Raw genomic sequence first — 22,640 nt, 5'->3', positions numbered from 1 at the left:
TTGCTAGCTGGGCAGGTGCCCCTGGGAGCTTATTGGCTTGATGGGGCAGCCTCATCATTATTTTATGAGGTTTAGAGGCACATTTTATTCTTCTTGGATCTAGACTCAGCGTACTTCTTTCTTAGTAGTTTAGCTATTTTGTGTACTTGTCGAGCTTATGGGGTGTGTTCAGGATATTTTATGTACCTTCTGGGCTTATGGGCCAGTTAGGTTTAGTTTAGTTGTACTTAGTTTTTTATGTTTTAGTTCGCTCGTGTGCTTTTCTTTATATTCCTCTTTCACCTTTGTTTGTGTCTAGATTCTATCTTTTCATATTGTCTTTACCTTTCTTGCTCAGTCGGCTTATAATTCTTATTGAGTACTTATTTTTTTGGTACTCATGCTACACTCTGCATCTATTTGTGATGCAAGTCCTAGTACCAGCTACCAAGGGTGATTATTTGACTTTGTTGCAGCAGGTTATCGGAGGCGAGGGCGAGCACTTGGCGTCCTGGACTTGCTTGTATCCTTCTATATTTTGTATAGCTATTCTTTTGTTTTTTGAGACAAACTTGTATTTTGGTCCACTTTTGGGACTTGTAATATTTTGTTAAAACAACTATGTATAATGACTTGAGCAAGATGAATCAAACGATTGTTTATTAATTAGTTATAAACTGAACTATATACATAAGCAAACTAACAAAGTCCCTTATACGGTGGAAACTATCTAGAGATCAAGGAAAATAAAATATTAGACTCCTAGAATAGTGGAAATAGAATAACTAATAATACAGTAAAATAATCTACCTATACAACAGTAGGTATAAGAATTAAGTAGTAATAAATAATGTTCTAATATACCCCCCTCAAGCTAGATGGAGTGGAACAACACCTAGCTTGGACAGATGGCGATGAAATGAGGTTCTTGGGAGCGGTTTGGTGAGCGAATCAGCCAGCTGGTCAGAACTAGGAATGTGCTTGAATGTAAGGCGCTTATCGTTAACCTGTTGGCGAACATAGTAGTTGACACCAAGGTTGTCACAGAAAATGGTAGGTGGTGTGAGAATTTTGACATGAAGTTCCTTGAGAAGATTTTTCACCCAAGTGGTCTCATCAACTGCACTAGCAACAGCTCGGTACTCTACTTCAGTGGACGAGCGGGCAACGGTACGTTGTTTTTTTGATGACCAACTAACTAGAGTAAGCCAAAGAAAAACAATATAACCTATGGTGGAACTGCGATCAGAGAGGTTTCTTGCCCAATCAACATCAAAAAAACACAGAGAGGTTAAGACTGTTGCTTTGAGTAATTCTAATGCCATAATCAGCAGTGCTTTTGAGATATCGAATGAGGCGTTTAACAGCCCTCCAGTGAGCTTCAGATGGGGCATGCATAAATTGAGACAAATTATTCACTGAGTAAGAAACATCAGGCCTAGTAAAAGACAAGTATTGCAACTTTCCGATGACCTTTCTATATTCAGTACAATCATTTAGCATAAGACTTTCAAAAGAGCTCATGGGTGTGGAAACACCATTACAGTCTTGCATCAAAAGGTCATGGAGAAGATCTGAAACATATTTTGCTTGTGACAATAGAAGTCCTTTGCTGTCTCGATGAACCTCAACTCCAAGAAAGTAGGATAGTGGGCCAAGATCTTTAAGGGAAAAACGGGAAGCCAAAGAAGAGATAACCTGATGAACTAGTGAAGAACTGTTTCCTGTAAGGATGATGTCGTCAACATAGACTAAAATATACACAACACCATACGAGTCATTGCGAACAAAGAGAGAAGGATCAGAGTGAGACTTGATGAATCCCAAACAGAAAAGATAGGATGTCAGTTCATTGTACCAAGCACGAGGTGCTTGCTTGAGACCATAAATAGCCTTACGCAAACGACAAACATGTGAGGGATGAGATGCATTCTCAAATCCAGGTGGTTGTTTCATGAAAACCTCTTCTTCAAGTGTGCCTTGTAAAAAAGCATTGTTGATGTCCAATTGATGTAAAACCCAATGAACTGCAACTGTAAGAACAATACAAATTGACATAGGCTTGACAACTGGACTGAATGTTCAGTGGTAGTCAAGACCTGGACGCTGAGTGAACCCTTTAGCAACCAACCAAGCTTTGTACCTGTCAATTGAACCATCGACTTTCTTTTTGATCCGGTAAATCCACTTACAATCAACGACATTCTTATTAAAATCTTTAGGAACCAATTCCCGTGTTTGATTCTGAATTAATGCATCAAATTCAACTTTCATAGCTTCCCTCCACTCTGAGTGTTTAAGAGCCTTCTTGAAGGTATGAGGGGCAGCATTGGCAGGAAGTTGGATAAGGCAAGTAAATGGTTTTTTGGAGCAAAAAATACTGTTTTGTGATTGGGTTGTTGGGCGGGTTAGAGGAGGAGATGGTGGTGGAGGAGGTGGGGTCGGAGGATGTGATGAGGTTACATGATTTGAAGGCAAGCTTGCTGGTTGTGTAGGATAGGTTGTAGAAGCAGGTGACAAAATTTGTGTTTTGTTTCGGCGCTGGTAGGTGATAAGATTAGGGGTTGTATTATGGGGTTGTTGCAAAGAAACAGGGGAAAGTGAATTACCGGAACTTGAGGAATGCACATGATTCTGGTTGGTGGAGACGGACTCACAAGCTTGGCCACTGGTAGAAATGTCTCGAACAGGAAGAGGAGAAGGAAGTGGTGAAATAACAGGTGAAAGAGTTTGAGTTTGAGAATCTGTAGGTGTGCCAACAACTTCCCACACAAGCGTAAAAGATTTATTTTTTAAGATGTGAGATTATTGTGTGAAAGGGAAAAATATTTTCAAAAAACTTAACATCGCGTGAGATGAACAATTTTGGGTTAATGGGATCAAAACATTGGTGTGCATAATGAACTTGGGAGAATCCCAAATAAACACATGGAGTGGACCTAGGCTCAAGCTTATGGTTGGCGTAAGGCTTAAGCCATGGGTAACATAGACAACCAAAAGTTCTAAGTGACTCATATTTGGGTGCAACACCAAACAATTTTTCATATGGAGATGTATTGTTTAAAAGTTGGGTGGACAACCAATTAATAAGATGAGCAGCATGTTGACAAGCAAACGACCAAAAACTTGAAGAGATGGATGCCTCATGTAAAAGTGTTTTGGCAGTTTCAACAATGTGCCGATGACGACGCTCCTCGATGGCCACTCTTTGAGGTGTATGAGGAGGTGATACAACATGTTCAATTCCATTTAAAGTGAGATACGGATCAAGACCTTTATATTCACCTCCTCCATCAGTATACAGAGAGACAATTTTTTGCTTAAATTAGTTTTCCAAACTTAGAAAATATGTATCGAACCTCATGTTTGTTTTTAAGAGTGTACAACCAAATATACTTGGTGTACTGATCAATGAACACACAATAATATCGTTTTTTTATCAATTGAAAGGATAGGCGATGGACCCCACAAGTCACTAAAAAGGAGTTGCAGTGGAGCAGTACTAATTAGAGATAAGCAATTGAATGGAAAACAGAGAACTTTATTTGAACAACAAGAATTACAGAAAGTAAACTTGTTCGGAGATGAAACTAGAAGAAAAACTTATTCAAAACAAAATTCAAGATTCTTGAATAGGGATGGCCAAGGCAACGATGCCAGACTTGACGAGGAACCGTTGTAGTGGCAACTTGAACGGTAGGTTTAATTATTAACACTGAAATTGGGCCACTCATAGAGTCCATTCCTATTCCGATCGGAGACCAGTGGCGCCCACGTTTTCAAGTCCTTCACAAAGAAAGAAAAAAGGGAAAATTCAATGTATGTCAGATTATCTTGACAAAATTTGGATACCGAAAGAATGTTTTGTTTGATAGCAGGTGCACACAAAGTATCAGTTAGTCTGAAAACATTATTTGATGCAACTAATTCAGTAGAACCATGATGAGTAATTGAAATTCTTTTGTCGTTGCCCAGAGCTATGCCTTCTGAACCATGATATTCATCCAGATTGGTAGATTCTTTTAAGACATGATGAGTAGTACCGGAGTCTACAATCCATTGATTTTCTGCAACTTGGTTACCTGAAAGAAAATTGGCCTTTGCCTCTAAATGATTGTGAGACTGTGACAGACAAACATTAGCAGTATGACCATGTTTATTGCATAACTGACAACAAACAGGGTTATTGATGTAAAGCCCTTGCGCATGAGCAGTTGTACGATTGCTGGAACACCATTGTGATGTGATGTTGGGTCGACGAGCAGAGCGGTTGTTGGAATTGATGGATTTGTTGTGAGTTACCATAGCAACAGTTATGGCACTGTTTTCTTTCTTCACTTCCTCATGTTTGAGAAAGAGCTCATAATCAATTAGTTTCGCATACAACTCATCATAAGAGATGACAGAATCTCTTGCTCGAATTGCAGAGGAAATCTCACGAATATCGGACCCAAGACCACTCAGAATCTTCACCACAAGTTCATCATTGGTGATTGTACGTAGCTCCAACAATAGCGAGCTCGTTGTAGAGAGAGCGCACTTGATGGAGATAATCGGCTACTGGGCGGGAGTCCTTTGATAGATGCACGAGCTGGTCATGTAGGCTAAATATTAGTGTTTGGGAATTGTTGGCATAAGTAAGATGCAGAGAGTCCCAAGCAAGTTGAGCAGAAGAGGCAGCAACTACATTTGCAACAATTGTCGGATGGGCAGAAGCCATGATGGCATTCTGGATTAATTGATCTTGACGGAACCAAAGGCTATAGGCTGGGTTCCTGATGTCTCTATTGTTTTGTGTGATAGTTGTGGAAGGATTGTGCCCGTGCATGAGGATGGAAATCTAGGCCTTCCAAGTAGAAAATTTATAGCTGCCAACAAGCTTTATCGGCAGATAGGACACAGGATTAAACTGAACAACAATGTTAAAGTTGCTGCTAGTGGTGGAGTCCACATTCTGGACGTTCCCAGGCATGTTAAGAGAGAGTTTGCGGAGGTAGTTAGAGGATCGAAAAAAATCTCGGGAGAGTTAAGACGAGAGCTCTGAAACCATATAATGACTTGAGCAAGATGAACCAAACGATTGTTTATTAATCAGTTATAAACTGAATTATATACATAAGCAAACTAAGAGAGTCCCTCCTACGGTGGAAACTATCAAGAGATCAGGAAAAATAGAATATTAGACTCCTAGAATAGTGGAAACAGCATAACTAATAATACAGTAAAATAATCTACCTATACAACAGTAGCTATAAGAATTAAGCAGTAATAAATAATGTTCTAATACTATGTACTTGTGACTTCCGGTTCTAGAAGAATCTTATGTATATATTTTTGGCTTGCTTCCGCTTATTGTCTTGTTCTTTTGTTAAATTGTTGCTTCTGCTTGTTTTTACGCTTATACTCGTTACTTGTTATTCTGGGTTACGGGTTGAATTACCTACTGGTGGGTATAGTAGGTGTCATCATGGCTCGAGAGTTTGGGTCATGACATATGTGCCATAAGGTGTTTAGGGATTTGATGGACAAAAGGTCTTGCACTTCTTGTTATTTTAGTGGTACCTCATTTAAGAAGGTAGAGGATCTTCAAGGAGGGGTTTTCATCCTTGGTCTAGTAGACCTGTTCATGCAGCTATTCAAGCGTCTGGGGGAAGTTATTTTGACCAAGCTCCTAGTACTCGGGTCAGACTTCTCAGGGTTGTTGTTAGAGGTTTTAAGGTCATGGTAACCATTTAGTATATTCAGATTCTTCTCAGTATATGGTTGTTCCTAGTCTGAGTCTGGACAAATCAATAGAGATTTCTCCAGGTTTAGAGCGGCAGGCCGACATCAATAGTGTTTTGTAAAGCGGTCACTTCATCTCTATTTTTATAAGAAAAAGAAGTGAGTAAAATTTCCAAATTCAACTTGGAAAAATAATTCATAACAAAACACTAATATCATTAAAACAAAATATATGTTATTTTATGAAAAATGAATACAACTTATTTCTTTTTGCCACATTTGTGTTAGTTGGTCTTGATTCATTCAATTCATATTTGACCAAAATAAGACTTTTACCAAATCTAGAAACTACTCACTAATGCAAGGTAAGCCCATTTTAAGAAGGAAAAAAATTGTATTATAATTCACCAAGTGATTTAGTTCCTCTAGAAAAACACTAGAACTTTTCTTTCAAAATGGAGAAGGTTGAAGAAGATATGGTGTTGGCATATTCACTGCGACGCCATGGATTAGAAAGTTGGGAAATGGTGGCTGCCGAATTCTCAAATTCCATTTCCGATCGACGTCGATGTATTCTTCTATTTTCGTCCATGGAATGTCAGGTCAAGTACGAAAGTTTAAAAGAGCGTTTTAAGAGTCTATATCAAATAGATTTTACTGAAGAAGAAGATGATGATAGTGGATTCATAAAGTTGATGACAGATAAACTTACAAAGACATATAGAGATTATTGGACAGAGCAAGTCAAACTAATGGATACTCCACTTCGGTATGATATATCTTTCTCATTAATCCTTGTTTTTTTCCTTTTTGATTATTTTTTACTTGTGATGTTTGAAGAATTATGGGTTTTCACTATTTTTTTTGTTTGATCCATATTTATGTGATGGTTTTACAAAAACAAAATTATCTAGGAGATACAAAATACATTCAAAGATATATATTTTTCTATGGATTAGGAGTTAGGGTACAAATAAAGCATCACTAATTGGTACACTAATTTTTTTTTTCAAATAAAATATTCTAGATTCCAATTTTATCATTATAAAAAAGGAAGAGAAAAGAATAATCACTATCATTAAACATCAAAACTCCATTGTTAATATGTTTAGAAAAAAAATTGTCAAACAATATTATTACCTATATACTTTTTAACAATGAATTTCGTAGATAATTCATGTTTTTCTTATAAAAATCACTAATGATTGTTAGCTTTGATAATTGGCCTCATATAATTATTCATTAGTTTTGGCTACTTTTATTGTTCAAATTTATGTTTGTAAATTAATTTTTTGGGGCACTGAAAAGATAAACTAAAAAGGAAAAAAAAAATATGTTTTTGATAAGTCAAATTGCTTAAATGTTCCAACAGAAAAAACTTTATATTATTGATGGCGTCTTTCCAAACTAGAAATTCTTATTTATTTTTAAAAAATAAAATAAAATTGGTGTTAGAGAAAGGGAAAATGGAGGAGAGCATTACATGATAGGAGTCGAACCCTCATCAATAAATTGAAATTTTAGTTAGTCAACCAACAAAGCTACTAAGATTTTCCAACTAGTCATTCTTTGTATGTTACGATCTTTATCAAAAAGTCTGTAAGATTATTTGTCATCTCTCTTCAAATGCATATTCTATTCTTCTCGATGGTTTCTATCTAAGTGTTTATAATTTTCACTAATAGTCATATGAGGGTGAAATTATATATATCTGTATTTTTATTATAAGTTTGATAGCAAAAAAAGTAATTTGATTACTGATATCTTTATTTATGTTATGTTTATGTAGGGAAAAATCTCCGAATATTTTTAAACAGGAAGCTGAAGAAAGAATAAAGTTAAATGAGGAAAAAAGTGATGACAAATCTAATGAAAAAATGGAGAATATTAATCAAGAGTTCATAAAAATCCTTGATGTGGTGAGATCTCACAAGCATTGTTGTCTTTTTGAATCTCGACTTCCCAGTCAGGTAAATAAATTGCTAATCTTTATGTTGTGGTTTGTTAACTTTATATTTGTACTTTAATTTCGAACTAAAACTTTGACAATTAAAAAGAATACTTCATTTCTTCTATTTCATGTGAGGTTCTTTCCTCTTTGTTCTATTATGAAAAAATAAATAGTATTTTCTTAATTGAAACATGATTAATTAACTTTAAACTTCACAATTTTTTATATTTATGGACATGTTTAATTTGACTCAACACAAAACAAAGAATTTTGGAACTTATGGTCTTAAATACTTTGTAATATTTATGTGACTATAAAACTTCTCACTAATGGTAAAATGGAAATTTATGGCTTGATTCTTTTCAAATATAGAATCATGTCATTTATATTTAACAAGATTGATAATAAAATGGTGTTACATAAAATCGGGAAGAAAGGAGTATTTGACATGTTTAATACCAAAAGTTTTTTTTTTCTTTTTAAACACATTGTGAGGTCAAATTTATAGTATAAGGATCATAAAACATGGATTATATATTCCTTATTAGTGCTAATATTTATATTTTTTCAGGAAGATCTATATTATTTTAAACAAATTAAGCAGCATATGGATTTACAGATTATTCGAAACAAGTTAGAACAAAATGTTTATTCGGTCTTGGAAATCGATAGCTTCTTTAGAGATCTATTATTGATTTTCAACAACGCCATTGTTTATTACCCAAATGAAACTCTTCAGTATTCTGTCGCGCTTGAACTCAAAGACATTATTGTGAGAGAAATGGGTAAAAAATCTTTATGTTGTCGTGAAATTGTGTGTGGATTACTTGCAGCATGTAACCCAATGTTGGCAAAACAAAAAATAGAGAAAAGAGCATATAATGCACGTAACAAAGCTCAAGAAGGTGAGTCATCGGTCAGAAAGAGTGCGAGAGTGAGAAATAAGATAGATTGCGAATTCAAGAATGATCCGGATTATGATTGCAAAGGGCAACAAAGAAGAACGACAAAGAAAAAATAAGAATATTTGGGAATAATGAGTTAAGCTTACTAGAAGGTGGTCGAGTTTCTAGGTGAGTTTTAGGTTAATTAATTTTTTTTTTGTTTTGTTGTTCTGGTAATATTTCATAGTTTTGTGGTTTGAACGAAAAAAAGTTACATAATTGTATTAACACAATTGAGTTGATGTTGTGAACAATTGTTTGGTATGTGATTTGCATCAACCTCTTGTGTTAGCAGAACGGGTGGAGTAAATGTCTTTTGTTTAGTGACTTAATGTGGTCAGCCATGGCTATAACTTCTCATTGAAACTCTATTATTTCACTCATTATTCTACCATTTTATGCCTTGTAACTCATGCAACCTCGCACTAGCCATTTATCTACCCAATTTACTACCCCATAATCTTCCTATTCATTGCAAGGAAGAATTTCCTCCCAATAAATAGTGATGGTCTTACTTTGTTTTGGTGTATAAGAAAATATAGACTTTATTAAAGTGAGTGAAAAAAAGAAAGTTTGTATTAGTTGAAGAGGGGTGTTCTTTTTATGGAGCTTTAGATTCAACTCTTGTCCAGAGTTTGCTAAGTTGGAGTTTGTGGTTGGGATGTGATGTATCGTAGAGGGGTCAAGTCAAGAGGATTACTGCTAGGCTGGTGAAAAGATTTTTTGTCGCCGGCTTGAATCTCCTTAAAGAGAGCAAGATATCCACACCTCATCCTGAAGATAATTTATTTTCTTCATTTTATTTTCAATTGTAATTTTGTAATTTCACCAACAAAACCTACTTGATTTTCACATATGAAAATATATCATCCTGCAATATTTTATATTATTATTTTGACAAAAACTATACTATCTGGTCACTCAAAGAATATCTATGAGTAAATCAAAATGTGTTATCTCTATTGCTCTTTTGTTGTCATATTTTTTTCTTTACAACCATGTTCTAAACTTTTTCTTTCGAATCCTGGGTCTATATGAGAAACAACATGATCACACAAAGATGGGGGTAAAATATGTGTACATCTTATCCTCCTCAAGCTCACTTGTGAGATTGTATTGGGTATGTTGTTCACTACTAAGAAAACCGACTTCAAAAGAGGTCCGGATAAACCCATCTTTGAATTGTGAATCGATTAAAAACAACATCTTTATCCCGCAAAGGTAGGGGGTAAGATCTTTGTACATCCTACCTCCTAAATTGAACTATAAGATTATATAGAATATGTTGTTCACTATTAAAAAAGGGCCGATCTAAACAAACCGACTTCACAAGAGGTCAAAATAAACTCACCTCACGAAATTGATTCTTTAAAAAATCAAAATCAAAACCCAACAAAAAGAGAGAAAATTCCATGTTCACTTTTCAGGCATAAACCATAGTGATTATCCCCCCCCCCCCCCCCCCCCCCTAACTTCAATTTAAACTTGGCACCTAATTGAAGAAAATTTCGTAACACAAACATTGGCTTGGCACAACTAAAATTGTACACCCACCAAAACATTGTTTATAGTTTAGAGTGAAAAGAAGAACTTCCAATGAAGATTGGGGGGTGAGTTCCCTCTTCCTCTGGCCGGAACTTCAAAGAATAATGGGGTTAAATGCTGCAAAAACAGGTTAGTTCTTAGTTTGTTACAATTTCAGGACTTCCATTTTATTTTGATTCTTTGTTGTTTCAAAATTTTGATAGTAACAAAACCAAGATTTTAGACGATCATTGTTTCATGTTTTAATTTTGATGGATTTGTTGTCAAAATCTTGTATAGAAAATTTTCAAAAAGAAAAAAACCTATATTGTTATTGTGAAACTTCAAATTTGGGTATCCATTGTTTAGTCTATCTTGACCCAATCCATCTCAACAAAAATAACCTTTGGGTGGGCTAATGGCCACCCGAATTACCCCACCTATTCTTCTAGAAGGATGTTGGTCTCAAACCTCGGTACAAACCTGAGGAGTACTCCATGCTAATGTGCCTTGGATGATCCACATCTCAGGGTCAGGATCAGGCGCCGATGAGCACGTTGAACTATCCATGCATTGAGAGCCATTTATTTATTGACTCATCCATATTGACGTACCTAAATTCGCCCAACACACTTATTTGATACCTTATTGATTAGATCGTCTTGACCCAATCCATCTCAAAAGAAGTACCCATTGGGTGAGTTAACGATTCAACCATTTATTAACTCAATCATCTTGACCCATGCAAATTAAGCACAACCCACTCATTTGACTCCTGTAAGCTTTGAATGAAGCTATGAAACTGTAGTTGATTTAGATGAGTGAGCTACCGAAGTTAACTAAATTGTATTTTGTCACAATGAATGGTTTTCAAGTGTGTTAACATTATTTTGACTCTTTTGACGGATTTGCACAAATAAAATCTTTGTATGTTGTTATTTCAATTTAAATCTAATTAGGAAAAATAGTGCAAAAATAATTGTTTTGTCATAAACAGGAGAAAAATTCTTGTGGGGTGCCAAGACTTTTAATTTGATATTGGTCAAGACTTCAGCAGCACCAAGTTATGGTGATTTTAATAAAAGTTGGTCATAAATTGTGACTAATTGCCTTACAAAAAAATTATGATGATCGTCAGGTTTTTGGCCACATACCTGGATAAATCACCATAATCATTTCAGCATTAAAATATCATATTGATTGATTTATCTCTTGATATCTTCGGGATTGTTCTGAAGGAAGTGAAACTGATACACCCCTACTAGTATTTTTGAGCTCTTTCCATTTAAACTTTGTAGTTTCAAGAAAATCAAATTATTTTCTTTCTATTAAACTAAAACTATGCTCTTGATGACTTAATGATTAATGTGTGTGTAGAACTTTCCCATCCCGTTTCAATGAAATGTTTTTTTCTTTACTAATCGTGAACAACTTGGTTCAAGGGATTTAAATCTCTCTTTTCGAAAGAGTTGAACATGGTGAAGTTTGGCATTTTACCTAAACAACTTTGTGATGAATTAACCGATTATGGTCTAACGAATGATGAACCTGTAGAAGTGGTAGCTATGAAAAAGAAGAGTCGTGAAGCACGCTATATTAGCAATTTGCAATGCTATTTTATCCATTAATATTTTCTTAAATTGATTTTTAAGGTTAGTTAATATTTCTCTTTCTTGACCTTTTTAGTAAGATTGTAACTTAAAGAACTCTTAACTACTATTCCTATATATTCCATTGTGTTAACCTAGGAATTCTTCCTTTTTGCTCCCATTCTTAGTCCTCAATTAATTGAAGTTCTTATTTCTCGAGTTATCCAGATATGTTGTCTGTATGTGAAGCATCTCACCTATATTTCTTTGCACTTTTCAATATTTTATTGTTAAAACGATATTGTGAAATCACTTTGACCATACAAATAAATAAATTCTTCAAAATTTACTTCATCTCCATTAAAGACTCACTACTCTTCACTTGCATTACAATTTTCTTACTTAAATAGTCTTGCCTATAAAAGTAAGATACACCAATATTGAAGATGGAAGTGTAGTTAAGGTAAGAGTTCTCCATATTCCCTTTGGCTAATCATGAAAGAGAATGTGGACCATTTTTCTGGAGATGATAATATTGTGCCCTCCTGATTTGATACACATAATTCGTTTTCGTGGCTGCAACAAAAAAAAGGTCGAAGTTATAATCGATAAATAGGAGACCTCACATTGATCTATCATCTTCGTGTACTTTTACTTGTTCGCTCATTTTTCAAGCAAGCGATTCAAACCAAAGGGAGGATTTTCTACTTTTAAGTCTGTGACATAAGTACTTGAAAATGAGAAGGGTTTCAATGTTTACTAGATTTCTCTACTATAGAAGTCTAATGGTTAGGGGATGTCAATTCTATAGATTTTCTTGATTACTGTGTATGAGAGTTTGATATCTAAAAAGTAAATCATCCTTAATCATTGTGTATGAGAGTTCATTGAGAGAATCATCAAATTCGAATTCATATTATTCTCAAATTGAGAACGGGATATACTCTACTAGAACAGAATCATCATATCATATCATAACATAATATAACACAATACTAAAAATGGGAACAAAAATCAAAAGTTGAGTTACTAAAATACCTTTGATGGGTCTATTTTATTTTCATAAACCAAATTAAGAGGTAATTAAAAAAATGAAAAGAGAAAAAGAACAGTTACAATGAAGAGGAAATACCAAAAGTTGCATTTTCCCTTCATATATATATATATATATATATATAGATATATATATAAATATACACATCAATTCTTCTGCATGATCATACAATATATAAGCATTTGTTATCCAAGAAATAAATAATTAACTAGAATGGGCGTTCATCAATTTTAGCTTGTACTTTTAACAAATTTTGTTACGAATTTACAACATTAATATAATTTATATCGTATATACTAAACAAAGCTGTATACAAATTATAGAAAAGTCATGGTGTCCTATACAAAGCTGTATAATAATTCTAGACTACTGTCAATATAAGCTTTCAAAAGGAATGTATGTGCTTCACTTTTTCAATAATCTGCTTCACCTTCTTCAATGGTTCTTCGTGCAAATAGGATGGATCGTCTAGCTCTGAAGCCAAGCTCCGATCCCCAAGAAAAGCACGAAATGATTCTGCAACTGAATTTGACAGAGAACTGAGATTATATCCCCCTTCTAAGAAAAACACGCAACATCCCCCACACAAATCTTTTGCAAGTTGCTTAATGCTGGAGGCTAGCATGTAATATGCTCCTGTTGTGAACTGTAAGCTGGCAAGTGGATCCAACAGATGGGCATCATACCTGAAAATTTTAGACGACACGTTAGTTCAATTAAGTTAGATAAGAAATCAGAAAGTCCTATCTTTATGTTTTAACATCCTTTTCTGCTAACAACATTTCAAGACCAGAAACAGAATATATGAGGCATGATAGTAGTGAATAGACCAAATATTCCGCCCTCATTACATTGCTAGTTTAGCAGAAAACACAAGCATAATACATGATCCATTATTCACGTCAAAAGAAAAAGGAACCACACAGTAGCAGAACAGTAAGAAAAGTAAAAGGAACTGTGTTTAAGTCATATGTTTCGTTTTATATTCTGAATGTTGAGACTATCTTGACAGACAGGAAAATTACCCAGCTGAAACAAGGATTATATCTGGCTTGAACATTTGAGCACATGGTACAATAACTTCATCAAAAACTGTTCGCATTGCTGTATCACCTGATCCTCCAGGTAAAGGGAGATTTAGTGTTGATCCTTCACCATTTCCACTACCAATTTGATCTATCTTACCAGTCCCTGGATAACTTCCAGCCAACATCGATCCAAGGATAAGTGAGCATGACTGATAAAATCCATGCAATTGTTAAGTTCCAGACTGTATTAATTCTACACATCGAGGTGCATAGCTGGCATATAATGACAGAAATTCTGTTTTCCTCTAAACACAACGTTTGAATGAGGTGAAACGAGGAACGCATCAGCAGGGGTGAAGGTTGTTTCCTTGTAATGTAGTAGGTAAAAGAAGATAACAATATCATACCCAGTGTGATTCCACAAGTGGGGTCTGGATAAGGTAGGATATAGGCAGACCTCACCCCTACCTTTTGTGGGGTAGAGAGGTTGTTTCCGATAAACCCTCGGCTTGAAAGAAAAGAGAATAATCTGATTGCATGGTAGCACAAAAATATGACAGCAAAATAACAAGATACAAGGCAAATAAAGCAACAGATAGTACTACACATTGAAGAAAAGAAACAGTGCGATTACTAAATAATGCTACTAATAAGAAGCGGAGAGGAGGTTAGCCCCATGCCTCTCCCACACAAAGTATGACAACACTCGGCTACCTACCATACCAACCTTCTAGCCTAATCCTCGCCCTCCACATTTTCTTATCTAGGGTCAGTCTAATCATCTCCCCCTATCTAATAACAAGATACAAGGCAAATGAAGATAAGAAACTATACGATTACTAAATAATACTATAATATGGAGAAGCGGAGAAGGGCTAGCTCCATGCCTCTCCCACACAATGTAACAACACTTAGCTACCTACTAACCTTCTAGTATGATCCTCTCTCTCAACATCTTCTTATCTAGCGTCATGTCCTCAGTAAGCTGAAGTTGCCACATGTCCTATCCAATCACCTCTCCCTAGTTCTTCTTCGGCCTATACCTCTATTTTTCCCAACTCTTGTTATAATCAACCTCTCACATTTTTTTACTAGCACATATTGCTTGCAACTATAGCATTGAATATGCTCATATCCCTACCATATCTTCTTCCTTGAGCAGCAAATGCAACAATCTGAACATTTTCTTGCTTGAAAACGTTTTGTGTGAGAAGACGTTGCTCTACACGAAGTAATTCCCTAAAATAGATATCCAAGGAGGGAGACAGATCACGATTTATCAAGTTAGAGCAAACACTCAAAATCAAATCGCAATTTCATCAAAAAAAAGTTGGTCTCGCTTGCTTTGCTTGTATTATAGAAAGAGATTCAACACGTATTTCAACATAAACAATATTAGTAAATTTAGCCCTAAGTTTTGAACTCTAGAAAAATAATCCTGAATAGAAAGACTTTGTTAAGAGTAATTAGCAATTTCATGCTTTAACTGAAAGTGTCTTATGCTATTGTCATTGTTGTAAACCTTATATAAATAATCTTATATGGCCTTTGCAGTCTTATATATCCTGAGATTAAGGACAATAAGAGGGTGAATTGACCCTAAATTCCATGTCATCACTTGAGCATCTTTGACTTTCCACTGAATCACTTCCATCTATATGGCCCCATAATTCTTTTTCCAGTGACAAATAGTTGAAACAAAAATTTCCACACAAAATAATTTGTTCCACATTTTTCTAGTGGAACGAACATTGAAGGACTCAAACTGATGCAGTGTTATTGAAAGTGCACTCAAGCCCTATAGCAAGGCTCAAAACATGTTGAATGTTTTGCCTCGCTTAATGTTCGCTTCAGTGTCGTCATCAAGTTCTAAGTCATACTTTTCCTTGCCAATGAACCTCTTCTCAAGAGACAATACTAAGTCATTGATATTTCACTTTATCGTAATTATTTTTCAAATTTCTTTGTTCTTACATTTTTCATTCATACTTATAAATTATTTGTCTTGGACTAAACATATAATTTGTATTTTTTTCTCCCTTTGCGCCTTTTTTCATTAGAGCCCACGTTTTATTTGCACTTTGCGCTTATATCCCCACGAACCTTAGAGTTGTTTTCCGCTCTTTGCTTTTGATAACACTGTACCGATGTGAAGTCATGTTTTTGAATAGCGAAAATCAAAAACACAATGATAAGAAAAAAAAAATAGCTAAAATAACCAAGACCAAGAACCCTAAGTATTTAGTCTCTACATACTTAGGACTAACAGTTGACGAATAACTAAGAATACAAAAGCTTCCAACAAAATCAAAAGTAACAAAGGATCAAGAATAAATCTTACATATTCCATATTGAGAATATTTAATGTAGATCCTACAAGATACTCTATGATTTGCCCATCATGCCAATACACCCTCCTCCTCACATGCTCAAACCATCTCAACCTCGTATCCCTATCTTGTCCGCCACAGTCGCTACTGCCACCTTACCCTGTATAACCTCATGTTTCTAATCATATCTCTTGTAATAAGCCCATACATCCATCTGAGCATCTTCATCTCCGTTACATTTATTATTTAAATGTTCGCGTTCTTGACTAACCAACACTCAGCCTCATACAAAAATATCGGTCTAACTAGCACACTGTAGAATTTACCTTTAAGCCTTGGCAACACAATATTATCACCCAGTACCCTGGATATGAGCCTTCATTTCACCCACCCTGTTCCAATACGACGACATCCTCATCAATCTCCCCATCTCCTTAGATTATGGACCCAAGATACTTGAAATTTCTTGTTTTCTATGACTTGTGCATTGATCTTCACTTCCACCGAAAGAAGTGGAGAGCCATACAAAATCCACCAAACCAAAAATTAACCTTGCTGATGTTCGACAAGATAATTGTAACTACCAAACACCTTCATTTTAGTATATGTATCTCATTATGTGTTTTGAGACTTCAAATAAGTTGAAAATGAATTTTGAGACTTAATGGAATGGTTTTAGTTTGTACTCAAGGGGCTTGGTTGAGTTTCAGCACTTTTAGAACACTTGGAAGATCTCAGTTGCATCTAGGAGGTATTTTGGGACGTGACAACAATCATAATTGATGTGTTTTATTTCTGCTCATTTGTAACAAATAAAATGAAGGAAAGCGTCTGAGGAGTAATCACCAAGTCCCAAGCACCCTTGAACTGAACATAGTGTCAAGAATAATCATTTTTTGGGATCACTAGATCTGGCTCAATTATTAGATAAAACCGAATGTTCTTTCGTTCATTCAAACTACATTTTATAATAGCAGTTGATTCAGAAGTAAAAACGTCAAGATTTCCCAAGCAATTTGTTCAATGTAATGTGTAGCTTACTTGGTGAGTTGAAAGGAAAAATATATCTGGGTCCTCGTAGAAGGCATCATTGGTTCCATTTCCATGATGAACATCAAAGTCTATGATAAAAACACGTTTCAATCCATGCATTCTTTGAGCATAACGAGCACCAATAGCAATATTTCCAAACACACAAAAGCCCATGCCCCTTTGGAACAGCATGGTGACCAGGAGGTCGAATTAGTGCAAAAGCAACAGGAGGATCTTTGCTTACTCTGGATGCTGCAACCTGAAATATCAGATGAAACAATTACTCCAGCTTTGAGAGAGAAGTTTACCAACAAAACGCACCCTGAACTGATTGCTACATTAAACGAAGTATTCCCAGTAAACTGAAATATTACTAACAGCTTAGACTGAGACATTACCACTGAATCAACCAAGGAAATCCCAGCTCCAGCTGCCAATAACGACTCTTGGAACGTCTGTTCACATTGCCATAGAACACTTGGTGTTAATCTTTCTCACGGAACTCAATAATTATAGGAACCTTATTAGCTCATACAAATTCAAAAAACTTGCCTGATTAAGAGTAATTATTTCATTAAATATTAGAGAACTTAGAGCATGAAATTTACTTAAATGGAATGTTAATGTCTGTGGGTTATGCACAGGGCTGAGCTTTCATAGTTACACTCCTCCATCATCATGCATAATGATTAATTAAACAGTATCTCCATATGTTTAGTTGATCAACATAAAGCACCATATATGACCACTTGTGTCTCATTAGGATGATGTCGTAGACTCATACAAGAAGCAACTAGCTTTTCTGATCTGAGTTTTCTGATTAATCCTCATTCATGATGTAAGCTAGGGTAGGATTAATAAGAACTTAAGAAAGAAAATTGAAAGGGCTTTAGAGAAGATACAACTTAAAAGTACCAACAAGAACAATTGACAGATATCAACAACCCTACTTAGTGCACTAAATAGTACTCCTAAACTATAGGATATCCTTAAATAGAATCAATCCACTTGAAAACACCCTTAAAAATCTTGAATCAAAGTTTGGATACCATCCAACTCAACAAAATAACATCAATCATCACAGGTAAGCTAACCCTAGTTATTCTAGGAAACCAAGTATTTATACTAGGTCTAATTATTACATATTAATGACTTAAAAGTCCCTAATTAGGCCTAAAATGGAAACGGGCTGAAATACAGTTTGCTGGACTTGATATAAAGAATGCAAGGAAACAAAAATCAAAGTTTGCTAATGAGGTGGTTATGGAGATATACAAATGAAGGGACAATCACTCTGAAAGAAGGTAATTAAAGAGAGTGTGGATAAGAAGATGCGTGGAAGACCAAAGCAGTCAGCACTGTATATGGGGTCAGTGTATGGAAGACTATTAGAAATCTATGCCAGATTTTCAAGTATCAATACTAGCTTCAAAGTTGGAATGGCCACAAAAACTTCCTTTGGGAAGACAACTGATTAGGACCTGGTTCACTCAGACCATCTCCAACCCACCTCTATTTTACTCTCCATTCTCTATATTTGGAGAGTAAATAATAGAGAATGGCACTCCAACCCCTCTTTATTTTAAACTCCATTCTTCAGTTTTAGAGAGTTGAATAGTAGTTCTCCAAATTCCACTCTCTATTTCACTTTTTTTAATATTTTATTATTATTTCTATTATTTTCTAATTAATGTATTATTTTATATATAATTCAATTAATTAAATATCTAATATTCATAATTCTTTTTAAATGTAATTTAATATTTTAAAAATATATCATTTAATATATACTACTTTCATCCCAAATCAATAATATTTCAATTTTTTTCTAATTTTCATCAATAATATAATTTGATTTTATTATTATTTTTTGAACGTACATTCGGAGTTTTGCAATTATGGCGGGACCGTCACATTTTTGGAGAAAGAAAGTATTACATGATATAATGACTATATGTATTATACTGCACAACATGATAATCGAGGAAGAGCAGTGTTATCAAAGGCAAAAAGCGCAAAAAATCTCTAAGGTATGTAGGGGCTTAAAGCGCAAAGTGCAAACAAAGCGTGGACTTTAATGAAAAAAGGCACAAAGGGAGAAAAGAAAACAAATATATACCATTAATTTCTGGCTATTTATTTAAAACAGGGTTGCGGAATAAATATGTAAATACTGTTTTTAAGCAGTGAATACTCTATAATTTTTTAAGATTGATAGAACATTTTTTTATTCAAAATACTCTTGTTTTCTATATATTTTCATTTCATTTATGGAAAATATTAGAGTTTCATAAGGATGACTAGCATTATCATATACTAACTCCATTTCTTTGATTGCCTTATTCATATGTAATAAAGCCTTTTTATGCTTCCATGCTCTTTTTCTTATGCTATGCAAAGATCTTTGTAAAAAATTCATCTTTATGCTAATATAAGCATGTAAATATGCAAACAGCATGATATGCAGATAGCATGATTGATTTTAGTTCCTAAAATTTTTAACTAAATTATTTTTGATTCCCTGTAGGTACTAAGTATTTCTTCTTATGTCTAAGTAATGTATGCAATATAGTGTATTTGTAAAATTAATAATATGAAACAAAAGTTTGCGTGTATACCTTCCTTCTCTTTCTTCGATGAACAGTCTTTATCACTTCTGCAGAAGTTCTCCCTTCAGGCTATGAACAGTTTTTCGCCTAACAACCTCAGTTTTACGACTACTTCCTTACTGTTCCTCCATAAGGCTGAAGATCGCAACCTTCACTTAAGACTATTGATGGGATTATAAGAAGAGAGGTATAAAAACCAACTGTTTATTTCATATGTTAATTTTTAAAAAGACACAATACAATCACTACTCACAACATAATTAAAAATACTTTTCCCTGACGGGAGAAGTACTACTCACAACACTTCATCTCTCAGAAGGTACCTAACATTTTTCTAAGATGGGATTTTCTCGGAAAATGTAGTCTGCCTTCTCTGTATGAAGTTCCTCTCCTTTTATAGTTGTAAGGAGGGACTTATTACAAAAGAAAATTTATTTAGGGACCTCTCTAAACTATTTCATAATTATCTTCAAGTCCTTCGCTTTACTTGATTGCTGGGGCCGAAGATTCCTTGAGATAAGATAATGGACGCTCCATTGTCTTCTTTTGAATAATTGGCCGACATGATGTGACCTTTGTCTTTGAGAAAAATAAAAGGATTCCTTTTCTTTATTGTTTCATGACGTAAGTGCTCACGTCATCTTCTTTGTCTTCATCTTTATGCTACATCAGGCATGATCATGATCTAGCATTTTGCATGCTAGTTTCCATGTTTCTTCAGTGGCTCCTAGCCTGTAAAGTTCTATGTCGAGTATTCTCTCTTTTAGTTCTTTGGACTTAGTTTTACCTTTAGTAATCAAGACTCAATCACTGTCTTGATCGATGACTCTACAATCTTCCTTGTAAAATCTTGTAAGAATAGCGTATAAGGCTTTTATTCCTAATGCTCTTCTTGTTTGGATCTATTTTTTATTAAGGTGGGGAAGTTTTTTATCAACTCCGGTGGCCTTAACATTAAATTCCTTAATTTTCTCAACTGAAATGTAGTTGAGGGTAGGATAATATGCTTGCAAATCTTGACATTCCATTGATATGCTAAAGAATCTGCAGTACACTCCATTGCTTTGAGCAAAATTTTTAATTGCCTCGAACAACTTTGATGGTAGTTGGGATATTTCCTTTAGATCTGGTTTTGTATATACGCGATCTAAATACCCAAATTCGAATAATTGAGCTGTGAAGCCCGGTATTCCATTAGGAAAAATTGATATTCTAGGAAACAAACTCGTTGTTCCTAAAACACCGTATGTTTCTCCATTTTCTTCTTGGAGATTATAGATGTATCTGGTAAAGCAAGATACTCTTCTTCCTTCGGGTGTTGCTTTCCAACCTGAAACGAAGAAAACACTTTTGTTCCTGATGGAACTTGGTTAGTTTTACTTTCTGGTTTCCCAGATATAATTCTTTCAGCTTTCGCTGATGATGAGCTTGTTGCTTCATTTGCTAGGCTTTTTTCCTTATCTTTCGATTCAGAAATTGGCGAAGAAGGCCATAAAAGTTACGAATGTAACAAAAAACGAGTAAAAATCTCAAAAATAGATAGAATAGAAATTGATTCAGATCTCAAATCAACAAAGTCTATAGAAAGTGATATTTCTATGATGAAATCTATGAAGAATATTCAACCAGTTCAAAGAATCTGCCTAAATGAATAGAGAAATACAAGAAAGAGATGATTCTGTTCAAATCCTAGAAACAGAAGAAGATCATCGAGGATATGCTTTAAAAGCAACCTTTGATGGAGAAACATTCAGAAAAATCCAAGGATTAAAACTAAATCTTAAAGTAGAAGACAATCTACTAAGCAGAATGCAAAGAATGTTTGCAAGAGATAAAATTTCTTATCATGAATATCAAGAAATAGAAAAGGTAATAGAAATTACCCAAACAACAGGAAAACATAAACTAAACCTGTTAACAAAACCTATGATAGATCAAATTCTTAGGAAAATTCCTGAAAGAAAAAGAAAGAAAATGAATTATGTTCATTTAGGAGGAATCCAAATATTAGTCAAATCGACTTTTAAAGAAGGAATCAATTGTCCAATAGTAATAAATCTATCAGATGAAAGATTCATAAATGCAAGAGAAGGAAATCTTGGTATAGTAGAGGGAAACCTAGCCTATACAAAACTCCTATTTACATATTATCCAAATATTGTATATCACTCAAAGATGCTGATTTTAATGACGCATTGAGTTTACATTTTCAGATCAAAAGAAATGATCTATTTAAACCAGGTAATCATATAATGAGTATATATTACCAAGCATTATACACAGTTACAAATTCAAACTATGGTAAGTGTATAAAAATAAAGGAATGATCGAAATAGATCAAGAATGTGCAGGAATTGCAAGAATAGTTGAAGCAGAAATTCAACAAGCCAAATTCCAGATGAATATGAAATTCGATTTGGAAAAACACAAGAAATAGGAAGTACTAGCAACCCTAGACTTTCAATAGAATATGGAAGAAATTCATTAGAAAAAGTATATCTAATAGATATTCTTTAAAAATTGAAACTCCAAATATAACAAAAATAAAAGGAAGAATCTTCAATGGAACAGAATGGAAATATCAAGAAATCTTGATACAAACAGGAGCAACTGCTAACCATGTAAAAGGTATCCTAATAGATGGAATACAGTTTACGAAGGAGAGCATTATACCTATAAACCTTTGAAGGTAATAACTTTAGTTGTAAAAACATGGTAGATTTACCAATACAACTAGATACTATAAGATAACAGTTCCTTGTTACATTACAAATCACGAAAGTGATCAAGAATTAATTTTAGGAAATCTATTCCTAAATAAATTAGAAGATTATAGCATTGGAAAAAATGGAATAGAAATGCTATATAAAGGTGAA

The 22,640-nt window shown here is 34.4% G+C and overlaps 1 pseudogene; it reads right to left on the bottom strand.

Moving 5' to 3' along the window:
- Nucleotides 1-13,013: 13,013 nt before the first annotated feature.
- LOC125814714 (histone deacetylase 14, chloroplastic-like) overlaps nt 13,014-22,640 on the bottom strand; it is a 14,977-nt pseudogene continuing 5,350 nt past the window's right edge.

The sequence above is a fragment of the Solanum verrucosum genome, unplaced genomic scaffold, assembly GCF_900185275.1.
Source record: "Solanum verrucosum unplaced genomic scaffold, falcon-dt-bn FXZP01001241.1, whole genome shotgun sequence".
In the NCBI taxonomy this organism is placed as follows: Eukaryota; Viridiplantae; Streptophyta; class Magnoliopsida; order Solanales; family Solanaceae; genus Solanum; species Solanum verrucosum.
This window is presented reverse-complemented; position numbering and strand designations above follow the sequence as displayed.